The sequence below is a fragment of the Ylistrum balloti genome, unplaced genomic scaffold (assembly GCF_031769215.1).
Source record: "Ylistrum balloti isolate Yb309-2 unplaced genomic scaffold, AGI_CSIRO_Ybal_v1 Utg369630, whole genome shotgun sequence".
NCBI classification, from domain to species: domain Eukaryota; kingdom Metazoa; phylum Mollusca; class Bivalvia; order Pectinida; family Pectinidae; genus Ylistrum; species Ylistrum balloti.
This window is the reverse complement of record NW_026781896.1, coordinates 1,245,945-1,259,206: the sequence shown is the minus strand read 5'-3', so window position 1 is coordinate 1,259,206 and position 13,262 is coordinate 1,245,945.

Below are 13,262 nucleotides of genomic sequence, written 5' to 3'. Positions count from 1 at the left end.
AAGGTCAGGGTGTCCTGTTTTGGTATCTAATTCTGATAGAGGTTTTCTAGCCATATAAGTTATTGCAGTTATAGATATGGTATGCAAAAGTACATCATAAAACTAGGAGTGTTATTCAAGCAAATTCATTCCTTTGCTGTTAGATTGTTGATATCAGACAAAGAAATATATGGATTTCAGAAACAAAACATTCTTTTGGCCTTGTGTAGCTTGGTAAGGTCATGAAATTTGAACTCTGCAATATGTTTGAGATAACCACTTTCAAAGTTCATTATTACTCCTGATTAGGTGTTGATTAAGAGACAAGGCTTTTACTAGACAATTAGAAGTGGTTAGTTGTTTGTCCTCAAGGACCAGTGTCACATTGAAGATGATGGTCAGGACAACCCTTGAGAAATCACTGATCAGCATAGAGGAGGTCCATTATACCATCCACACTAGGGTAAAAGTCTTGTCCAAGGCCAACACAAACTGGTCTTTTCTCATGCTTACTGAAAACTACAAATAACCCCTGGGTAAGGAGCATTGAACCACGCACCTCAAATCTTCACCTAGGGCTATGTAGATCCCCTTTCTACCAACTTAACTATTGCAGCTCCTCTTCAGTTTAGTAAATGATGAATTATATCAGAGAGGTCAAAACTTGTAAAAAATGTTGTGGTTTTATGATATTTAACCTTTAACATACTGAAAAGAAAATCTAGATAAGTTTGACATATAAGCATTAATGACAAAAGATCAACTATAATGTAACATTTTCAACAAAGACTTGTCATCATAACCAGCAGATCAAGTCAGCAATAGGAGCCCCATGGTAGTGTTTGAAAATTGTCTTTATTGTACATCAGATAATCTTTGTATTGGAATTCCACAAGATCTTGAGGTATTGGCAACACATCTTTATTCCTTACAGTGGCGGAAAAGCATACACCAAATCCCACTTTGGGCCAGGAAGTGGTAAAGCTGGCTTGGTGGATGAGGTTCATTGTGATGGTACAGAAACAGACATTCTTGCCTGCAAAACCAGAAAATCTCTGCATGGATGTCCAGGTCATAAAGAGGATGCAGGAGTGACCTGTGCTGGAGGTATGTCATCAGACTTAACCATTCTTCTATTCATTTAAGTATTATAATCTTAATGTCAGGCAGCTTCTGGGTTGTACAGTGAAGGTCAATGTCACCGTTACTATTTTTAGAAAATCAATGTCATCACCCAGGTGGCTTCATGACTTGTGGGATTTTGATCAAACATCACATGGTTATCCAACTTCTTTATATTGTGCTTAATAGATGGAATCATAACGGTATATGCAATGAGTTGTCTATATACATCTATAATCGTAGTGACTGGGTACATAAATAAGTTCAGTATCCTTGTTATTCATATATAAACAAGTCTATATAGGCCATTAAAGGGATTAGGTCGGCCTTTGTTTTCAGATAACTTTTATATAGAGGTGGCCTTTTTAGACAGGTTTGGCTGTAGTTACTGACATTGATGGGAATCTTTGAAAAAAACTGGTCTGCGGTGGTCAAGTGGTTAAGACGTCTAATCACCTTTATCACTATCCCTTCACCTCAGGGCTGCAGGTTCAAGGCATTCGAGGGGCAGTAACCAGGTACTGGTCACAGGTCCTTATTTTTTCTCGAGGAACTCACATTCACTTTCCTCCACCACCCAAACCTGGCACATTCTAAAATGACCCAAAGCTGTTAATAGAGACGTAAAGCAACAGTTGGGGTGGGTGGGGGGGACTTTCATCATCAATAAAACCATGGCTAGTAATGAAATAAACTTTTTATATTGCTTCTTAGTAAGTTCATAGTACATTACTAATGCTGCTTGATTTCCATGTTATAAGTTCATTCCTTAATTTTGAGTAATAAGTTATGTGTCACCCAGACTTATAACAAGATAAATATGGTATGGCAGTGTGGGCTATAAAGATGGGGATAAAGAAACATGTTGATATGAATTTTCCATTTTAATCAGAGTATTTTGGTAGTTAATGTAGAAAGTTTGTTTGAGAACAATTTAGTTCACAAATACTATACACTTTGGTATGTGTAGTGTAATTATGCATAGAGATATGCTTGGGAAAATGATGAGCTCAGTTAATGTATTAAAGCAAAGAGAAGACTGCAGGTTTCAAACCCCAAAAATGTCCAAACTGCACATGTCTTTCCGCATGCATTAGCTGCCATGAAAAATCATCTAGCTGCAGTTTCAATTCATCAATTCATAAAAAACCTACAAAGCTTTTCCCTGTCCTGAATACTAAACTACACAACAAACAGCAACAAATAAAAACCATGGGATAGACCAGTACACATGTACACTTGTCCCATGGCTTGTCATGGTCTGAAGGTTTGCTTCCATACTGCCCCTGTGTCATGTGATTGGTTTAAAGACTTTCTGCCATACTGCCCCAGTGTCATTTTATTAGTTTAAAGACTTAATCCCATACAGCCCCCATGTCATGTGATTGGTTTGAAGACTTAGTTCCATACTGCCCCAGTGTCATGTGATTGGTTTGAAGACTTTCTGCCATACAGCCCCCATGTCATGTGATTGGTTTGAAAACTTAGTTCCATACTGTCCCTGTGTCATGTGATTGGTTTGAAGACATTCTAACATACTGCCACAATGTCATGTAATTGGTTTAAAGACTTAATCCCATACTGCCCCAATGTCATGTGATTGGTTAGAAGACTTATTGCCATACTCTCCGGTGTAATGTCATTGTTTTGCGGACTTTAATTGACAAATATGATTACTCTAGCTAGCAGTTCTACATTGGATTACATTATTAACATTTCTGTAATAAACGTCAGTTTGATTATACCATATCAGCATTTTAAGTGCCCTCAGGAATGTGGCTGGCCAAAGATAATGGATGATTGATGAGGATAAAACAGTTCTTTTGCTTTACGCACTGTTACATTTGCCAGTGGCTGCCATGAATCAAAGTGCTTTTTCCAAGAGATTGTTTAAAAATAAAAGAGATTTTCACATTTTGGAATTGGTTATCAAGAGGAAACAAGACTTTGACAATTCGTCAAGATTATTGTATGAGTTTGGCAATTCAGATTGTGGATAGAGATTATTGGTCCTGCTGAAGGCATTATTTGTCAGAGAAAGTCATTTTGGATTAAAAAAAAGGTATGTTATAAGTTAAGATTGCTAGAATGTGAGCCTTTCTATTAACACAACCTATTATTGTTTTGGACACAACAATAGATCACTATCTCATCTCAACAGATTTATCATGACAGGGTTTGGAGTGGAGATTGAAAAGTTTGTCTGCAAACAGGCAAAGTTGAACACTTATCTTCATTCATTCAACCACAGTGGAGACAATTTGCTATCCCAATTTCTCATTGTGAGTGACATGTGTGTGGAGCCCCGAAAGGGGAAATTAGACAATATTTTGATTAAAAATGCTATTCTTTCTGTAATGTTTGAACGGATTTCATTCAAATTTTGTCAGTAACATCAGTAGCAATCAGAAATTTGATTTGACCACTAGGGACTTGGATGCAGGGACCCACAACGGGAAATTAGACAATATTTTGCTGAGAAATGCTAGTCCTTCTTAAATGTCAATTTAATTTTTAATTAAATCTTAGTTTATACAAAAACTGATTCTCTCTGATCGTCTAGCTTACTTGTAATGTGTATATAATGGAAAGGAAGTTATGTGTTGTTCTTGGAGTATGTTATCAGTATGCTAATTAGTGTGTCTTACTTGTTTTGACCAATCATCATTGTGTCCTAGAGGGGTGTCCCTATTGCTAGTCTTTCAGTTTCAGCGGTTGTTGAGCAAGAGGATGTTTTGACTTTAATTATGTTATATCATTCAATTACTTCCCGAATATTAATCAGTGTGTGCTAACCTAGGGACTTATCATGACATTGTGATCTTCTTTCCTGCTAGGAGGTTACCATGATTTGGGGCACTCACTCATATCACTGAATTACTCGCTCATTTTTGGCTTCTAAATTCTTGGGGAATTTTTTTCCACAATCACTTCATATACTTAGTTATTTTTAGAAGTTTAGTCAAGCTTCTCCAAGGACCTTATGTGAGTCAAGTCACTTCTCTGAACCATTACAGAGTCAAGGGTCTTCTCATTGGTTACCTTAGAAGTCAAGTTTGTCCTGTGTATGAAGGCGGCTACTCCGTATACGTGGTAAGTCCCAGAGTCAAGTCACTTCTCTTTGAGCCGAGTCTCTTCAGAGTCATGTACTTCTCTTATATGGAGTCTAGCCATTTGCCTTCTTCACTGTGCTTCTCTGATGTCGCAGAGTCAAGCTTGTTAACATAGCTTTATTAGGTGCTTATGAGTGAGTTGCCCCTGTTTGCACCAAAATTATGTTTTCCATATACATATAATAACACTTTTACAATCATTAATAAATTGTTTAACTTCAGTCATGCTTGATTGTTTTTGTATAAATGCCTGGGTAGATTTCAACCCAATTTGGCCTGAAACATTATCAGGGATAACAATGATATCAAACATGAATGAAATGATCCTGAGATTGTTCTGACCAAATCCTACTTTTATGCTTTGGTCCAAATCCAACTGAACTCATCTACAACAAATAGTCAGAACTTCTTCTCATGATTCATTCACACCGATGAGAAAAATGTTTGGAGTTTTTATAAAGAACAGAAAGAGATGATTTGTTGTTGTTTTTCAGTCTGATCAAAACTTCAACACAGTAACCGCAGAAGTTATTTTGTAACATGATGGTGCAAGTGTTTTTCATGCACAGAACCTACCATTTATGAATTTCTGATGCTTTTAAGGAATCTTGGAAATTTAAATTAATCAGATTTGTCAGACTACTGTCAAGAAATTCTGTGGTTGGTAAATCCATTCGTCATTCGTCAGATGACTGTTAAGGGCCATGGTCCTCTTGCTCTGGAAACCTCATGGAATATTGATACAATTATCTTCGATGATGTATAACAGAATGTGTCACCGGAGTGTTTAAATAACCAAACAGTCCAATTCCTCAGAATCAAAAACTCAAGGGGATAAAATTGTCCTGGACACTGAATTTAACCGTAGACATTGTGAAATGTGTTATACTTTACACTGAATTTAACCATAGACATTGTGAAATGTGTTATAGCTATATGTACATGTACAGGATAACTGCATAAAAGGTAATTATTCATAATTATAAACCAGCTTATTTTAACTATGAAAATCTTTGTTCATTATCTATGTTTTAATTGATGGCGACTAATTTGCATGACTCTGCGCCAATTGTGAGATTTATATGCAAAAGACATTTTGTTTATAGTATCCATGCTTTATGATCTTGCTAGGATAAATTTGAGGAATTTGTCTGACAAAGTCTGATATTTCAATTTTCAATTAATTTCTACACTTAAGCAGTATGTTTAGATCAACAAATGTTTTTTAGACTCAAATTCATTTGTCACTAGAATAAATTTTTGTCCTTACCCAGCCTAACTTTAGAGAACCTATAAAAGTACATATATCTATCTTAAGTTGTCACATGTCACCACCTTTACCATGCTGTAGAATCAAAGAGTTCAGCTGTATGATATATTTTTTCTTGTGGGTTTACTAGGGAACAGAGCTATAAGATCCTATCTTCCCCAAAGTGAAAAAAATCCAAAGCATTGTCTGTAAAATTCCAAGAGACTTGACTTCATTTTGTTGCAGTCCTCTATTCCTTTCCAAATGTTTTTTTAGATTTGACTGTATTGCAGCATTTTCCCTCCTAAATGTGGATCATGGAAGTTTCTATTTCAATGAATTTCGTGATCCAACTCAAGTATAGGAAGCACATTTCATTATCTATATATATCATATTCATTTTACATTCGTATTGAATATAATAAGTGGCCGACTGAAATGGTTCAGCTACAAATAACATGTGTTTGGTATTCATGTAATTTGAGATTGTTAATAAGATACAGATCTCTCAGAAAACCTTCAACTTATTTCTTGAGGAGGATTTCGCTCTCAACATCAGTTAGATAAACGTCGTAACACCATACATCAACTCTGTTACCATTGCCATGTCGATAGTAAGGCTCTCTGAAAGTGTCAAGCCATATACAGGCTGTGTACAGATTACTGAAGAGTGAGAAAATTTTCAATACAATTTGTTTGTACATTCACATGTTTTCCTACAAATCAGTGCTGAGAAATGTCCTGATGGATTGATCAAGCTTTGGTTACATCTTACCCTAATATATTTCTATTTGTTTTCCAGGCTAGAGGTTATGAATGCCATCTTGTCAGACTATAGTAAATGTAGCTTTGTTAAAAAGCCTGGTGTGGCTTGTTTTTTTGCTGAATTTTCTGAAAGTAGGCTTTTAATCTATATACCATAATTGATATTGAAATTTGAGCTTTGTCACATGACTACATTGTATGAAACCTGGCCTTGCTTCCTGGCTAAATCTTCCAGAAGTTGTTTCAGTAATAAATTTTCAAAAAGCAATTAAGTCCTAATGGTTTCAAAGATCAAGTGTCCATATGTGGGTCCAGTTTACAGCTTACTGTAAGAAATGTTATCATTTTACAAAATCACTCATTTTCTTTAAAAAAAAATTTGCTGTTAATATACATCTCAGAAATACCTACAAATGGGTGATGTGCCCACAGACCAACTTCCCGCAATGGTTTCTGTACAGTTTTTTCATGGATAGGACAGTTATAACTACCTAATAATTGGTATGGCCTGACCCCTCTCAACTTCCATCAGCTGTGCCAACTGTATAATGATATCAGAAATTAATCAAAATATCGGAAATGATGTGTCTCTATGAGGACTACCTAATGGTATGACGAGCAGATGTTCCTGCTCTGTGCTTTCCCCGGAAAACATAGTCATGCAATACAATAATGCAACATTTGATACAGTGCACGTAGACTGTAACCTAGAGAGTTGTTTGACCAGTTTTCATGGTTTTTGAACAACACGCTTGCAAGATATTGCAAATAATGTCACCCTGCATTTCTTTATCCCTTGAGTAAATTAAAACATGGCATTGTCTGTTCATCTGTTCATCCATCATGGATTTTTATTTTTTCCAGAAATTTCCTCGTGTAGATTTTTAACTCACCTGGCCCATAGCGCGGCATCCGTCATCGTCTGTCGTCTGTCTGTCCTGCGCCCGTCATCTTTTCATTTAAACGACTTCTTCCAAAATACCGGAAGGCCTAGAATCATTATATATGGCTGGAAGGTTCCTTTGATAAAGCCCAACAAAATTTGTGAATAGAAATGACCTGAACCAATATTTAAGGTCACAGAGGTCAAATGTATTGAAAACTTTAAGCGACTTCTTCCCAAATACTAAGAGGCCTAGAATCATTATATATGGATGGAAGGTTCCTTTGATGAAGCCCAAGAAAGTTTGCAAAAAAAAAAATAACCTTGACCCATATTTAAGGTCACAGAGGTCAAATGTGTTCAAAACTTTAAATGACTTCTTCCAAAATACCGGAAGGCCTAGAATCATTATATTTTGGTGGAAGGTTCCTTTGATGAAGCCCAATAAAGTTAGCGAAAAGAAATGACCATGACCCATATTTAAGGTCACAGAGGTCAAATTATTAAAAACTGTAAACAACTTCTCCCCAAATACCCAAAGGCCTAGAATCATTATATTAAGCTACTATGTTCCTCTTATGGTGTCCTACAAAGTTGCTTAATGAAATGACCTTGACCAATATTCAAGGTCCCAGGGGTCAAATAAAAAACGTTTAAACAATTTCTTCTGAAATATCAAAAATCCTTGAATCATTATATTTGGCCAGTATGTTCCTTTTATGAAGTCCAAGAAAGTTTGCAAAAAGAAATAACCTTGACCCATAGTCAAGGCCACAGGGGTCAAATGTGTTAAACTTTTAAATGGCATTTTCTGATTATCCAAAACATCTAGGATAGTGATATTATTCTAAAATAGGTTCTCAATGATGCCCAGTAATATTTAAGAACAGAAATTACCTTGACCCATATTCAAGGTCACAACAGTCAAATGTGTTAAACCTTTGAACAACTTCTGATTAACCTAAAGGCCTAGGATCATAATATTTGGCCAAAAGGTTCCCTTAATGGTGCCCACATTGTGTGTGAAAAAATAGTCATATTGCTTTAAGCATCTACTACAGATATAGTCCTGTTGGTCATAAAGATCCAGGTGAGTGATACAGGCCCTCTGGGCTTCTTGTTCATGAACGTTTTTAAACATATTTGGTTTTATCAGCATAAAATGGACTAGTGTATTCCTGAACGACAATTTTTAAATCAACATTTTTGAAGAGTTATTGCCTTTTGTTTTTCCCCATTATGTCAGTGTTGTCTGTCAGAAGATCTCAATCTGTTTAGCACTAAATAATCTGACATGAAGTTTGAAAACTGAAAAACAGCAAAAAGCAAAAAACAAAAAAAAAAAAAAAAAAAAAAAAAAAAAAACTTTGAACTTTGATTCAACGATAAATGAACACTTATCAATAATGCCTTTGCTTTTTTCATCACTTAAATCATATCCAGAGATTTCTTCCCTCAGGATTTGACTGATTCCCTTTAAATTAGAATATAGAACCGTTTTCCCCAGTGGAATCCTCAATGGATTTTTTTATTTGGCAAATTTTTCCAATAATGACAGCTGCCTATTGTTCTTTTGCCTTTTGAGCTTGCCTTGAAATCCCCAATTTCAGCGTATTTGATGGGATTATTATACAATTTGTAATAACATAAAACATTGTGCTTTCTCTGTAGAATTTTGATTGAACTATAATTTTTATCTACTTTACAACATTGCGGAACAGACAATAGCTCATATTGATCATTCTTGTTGGCCTTATAGAAGTGTATGAGGATTCTTACTGCTTGGGGAAGAAACTGGAGTAAAGCCTGGAAAAACCCTGTGGTCCAGTAGGTGTCTTCATACCTTTTTGCATCTCTTTGGGGAATGGAACCTTCGTAACCTAGGTGTAAGGAAAGTGTGTTACCACTGTGCCACCTGGCCACTCTTTTCTGATCAGACAGTTTTTTTTCCATTTCCATATTTTTATTCAGTGCAATACGATTTGACTATTATCATGTATTCCCAAGATTTCTTCTGTTTTATTGGTGTATCACTTTATAAAGAGATATTCTTATTGTATGTAAGATATGACAAATGCAGGCTGGTAGTCATGAAGTCTCTACTTCTTGATCATTTCTACAAGGAGGGTTGAATTTCTTATCAGATCACTAGTTTTACTGGTCTCAGAGTACTCTCTGAATCTTTGGAGTTTTCTGTTTAAGATATCACATGATCAGTTTGTCATTAGTGTTCAGATTCCAACTGCCGACTTTTGTTTTTTTGCCACCTTCCTCAGATGGCATTTGATATTAAAAGAATACTTTTTTTTCTATATTTGAATTGGAAGATGCAACATGTGGGGGATTTTGAAAATATTTGTGCTCTAATCACTTTCTGAATGCCAAATATTTAATCATTATAGGTGAAACAAGCTGTGACATACATATACATACAGACATAGTTCTAAAGGTCATGTTATTGTTTAACTTTGAAAAGACTAATACTGGTTTTTTTTTTGTATCAGAAAAAACTATTATCTATATAAATGCAAGAATCATTTATGTGCCCTTAAGATTTAATGACGTGAAAATCTATAGTGTATTTAATGATTCTGTTAAGATTTTATTGCAGGAGTGAGTAATCGTTTATGTCAAGGTCATTTTCAACAATTATTCTCCAACAAAAAGTAATTTCCATTCCACTTTGGTGTATTACTTCAGTTGAAGAAATAGGATGTGTTGGTAACCACTCGAACACAGCCTTTATTGTTATGCTTTTCTGCTGCTTGTTTTGATCAATCTGGTGTGATGAAGTTGTCCTATCAATATTCTGTACTTAACAAAAGCTGTCCACTCAGCGTGGACAATCATTGGATGGTGTATGGAGAGATATATCGTGTTAATTAAGACGTCTTGCTTCATGATTTTAATCATTAGGGCACTTCCATTATCAAAGTCCCATCTTCCACAAGACCCTAATGCCCTGTTCATTACTTAAAGCAGGGACTAAGACACTTACAGGATGTAATTAAATGTATGAACGATTCCAGTGTTTTTTAAGCTGATTGTATACACCATATATGTAGTTTACAAATAACATTATCAATAGGGATGAGACTGGTGGTTGGTCCAGAAAATCCATCACACTTGAGTGTGGGATTCTTTTGCCTGGAGTGCAGACATCTGGGTAAAGTGATGCTACATAATTAAATGTCACTGTCACAAGGGTGTTATATCTCGTGTCACTAGGGACACGCTTTTTGTCTATTGATAATTGACATCTTTAATTGGCTTTGTTATGGAATACCTTAAATTAACAACAGAATTCTGGAGTAATATTTCATGTTTAAGATCTAGCATAGGTACTTAAATCTTAAATCAACTGGACAACAGCTTGGTGTTTTATGATACAGTAAACATGTTTATAAGTAATTTTTAGCAAACAAGAAAAAATTAAGTTGGTTACATAAGCCTAGTTATTTAGATATCTACATGTATAACAATTTTTGGAAAAAATCAAGCGTAATTCGTTATAAGAAACGCCAATACGATTCACCAAAAGACCAACGTATTCGTTGATACGTATTAATACAGGCATTTCCAAATAAACACCATTAAACACGATTTAGAGATGTTTGCTTTTGTTTAATTCCAATTTACAAATTTTCCAATTCATTTTACAGAACATTTTGAATAGTGTGCAAAGCGTTTAAAGCAGAAACTGGAGTATCCCCTTGCCATTCATGAATAAATGATAGATTTTTTTTTTCTATTCTTTCTCTTGTGATACTCTGGAGAGTGTGTCATTTTCGTTGTCACTGAAATCGTCATCACCGACAGTCTCTACATGATATCTTCCATATTAAACAATTGAAGCAGCAATGTCAGAATCTAGACATTTCTACAGAACTGACAATGTCAGCAACGACATGAGCAACATGTGCCATTGTCACATTGTCTCTCAGTTCCAAATCATTGTTTCTCTCATTAATTACCATGTTCGTCATCTGCAAGTCTGGCAGGGGGTAACTCATTTTCTCCATAAAATATTATATCTTTCGAAAAATCTGCTTTCTTTGCAACGCATGTAGGGGAATCATCTCTCTATGCACTATAAAGCATATATGTTTGCCATTAATATTTGATGCCATAATCTTGTTTTCAGTTATGGCACTGAAATATGATATTATGATATTCATTAAAGATAACACTTGGTGTTCAACTGATGTTGCTAATGCCTTGCAATCTTTACAAGTACTGTGCTTTGCTAAAAAGTCTTTCTTTTTTTCATCCTTATTTCCCAATATGATTAGTCTGAAATGCTTTATCACTAGCACTTATGGGTTCAAGTGTATTTTTAATAAAGTCACATGATACAGATGCATATTTGTATGAAACTGAATTATTTTGTTATTCATAATATCACTACTAACATTATCACTATTATATTGACGGAAAGCAGGACTGTCATGTCATTCAAGATAGCATAGGCCTGTTGGGCATCTGTCTCCAAAAATGTTCTGACATCATCGACATTAAAATACTTAACACAATTACCTTAAATAAACTGTTAATTTTTTACACTCAGATGGTAGGACAGTCATTTCATGATCGAGAATTCTAATCTAACTTAAAAAATTGTTTGACGTCATTCAAGACTTCTTGTTTTCCCTATGGACAACAGGTAAGGATTTCACACCTTGGAACACCTTGGATTTTGAAGCTTGCCTATTACAAGAGGATTTAGTTTGTCAGATCTATCCATATTTCCAGTCTATATAACTGTCAACCATTCTTTGGATTTTTTCTGCCATGATAACTTTCTCCTTTTAGTTGTAATGTTTTATTTGTCAGCTGATGATAAAAAAGACCAGTTTTGTTTGTATTATGAATATATTTTTGGATTTATTGTTTAATCCATTTTCAGGGGTTTGTTTGTTACTTGTCCTCTATTTCTGGACTTTTAACAGCGCTTTACCCACAAACAGATCACAAACATTGATATAGTAAAGGATAGATATGTTTACAAAACATTCCAACCAGTCAGTGTTAGCTTTGAAATAATGGTCTCCAAGTTGTTTTTCAAATTCATCAGATTTTGCAAACAAGAAAGACCCAAAAAAAGGAATGTGCCAATTCCTTGTTTTTACCACAAACCTTTAATTGTAATTAGCATTTTCAACATGAGTAGCACTTCAGTGATATATATCCTGCTCTGCGATGAATTCACAGCAAAGTATTTTTACAAGATTTCAGTGGAATTTTTTAAAAGTGTTGTAGCTGGAATTTCAAAATTGGCCTTCCTTAGCTAGAGTTCCATTGTCAACTTCACCAAGAATTTGATATTTTGTCTCCAGCATTAAAGCCTTTCTCTTATGAAATGGAGAGGACTGTAATTTCTGGAACGATGACATCATAAAGTTTTTTTTATTGATTAAAACAGTTTAGTAACTCAAAACTCTAAGAATAATAGAGGACCAGGTGATATAACAACTTTATTTGTACAGCTTATCTGTGTTAGATGCTTACCTGGTCATCAGTATCAATACTGATTCATCCAGCAGCTTGCAGTGCTGTTGTTGAAACACACCACATAAATTTTTGCTTTATTCAGCAGTAACAGCTGTATTTTAGCATGTTTGGTAATTTAACAGAATTTCTTTCTGAATTGACTTTAAAATTACATTTGATGATATAAATAACTGTTGAAATAAGTGATCTGGTATGTTGTAATGAATATGTTTATTTACGAAAATTCATAAAATCGCTGTCATATCTGTTGAAGTTTGGAACTTCATTTCTATGTGAGCCATTTTTTTGACTTTTAATACCAGGTAAACAAAAGTTTTGGCCAATCAATATTGCATGATAAACAGAATACATGGTCAGTGTCTTAAAATATAAGCCGTATTTTGGCTCGGGACAGAAAGACAAAAGTGGCCCACCAGAGGCTAGTCTCTTTTTCTTTCTTCACTCTCGCCAAAATACAGCATATATTTTAAGATACTGACCATGTATTCTCTATGTATATGTATACGTCAGACTACAGTGTCAGAAGGCTAGCATCAGGACAGGTGTGACGACCGCCCAAGGGCCACTATGTTATATGATTAGAATGTAGTGTTGGACAGACCTAGAAAGTTATGATGAAGTTTGTTATAGATTTGAAATT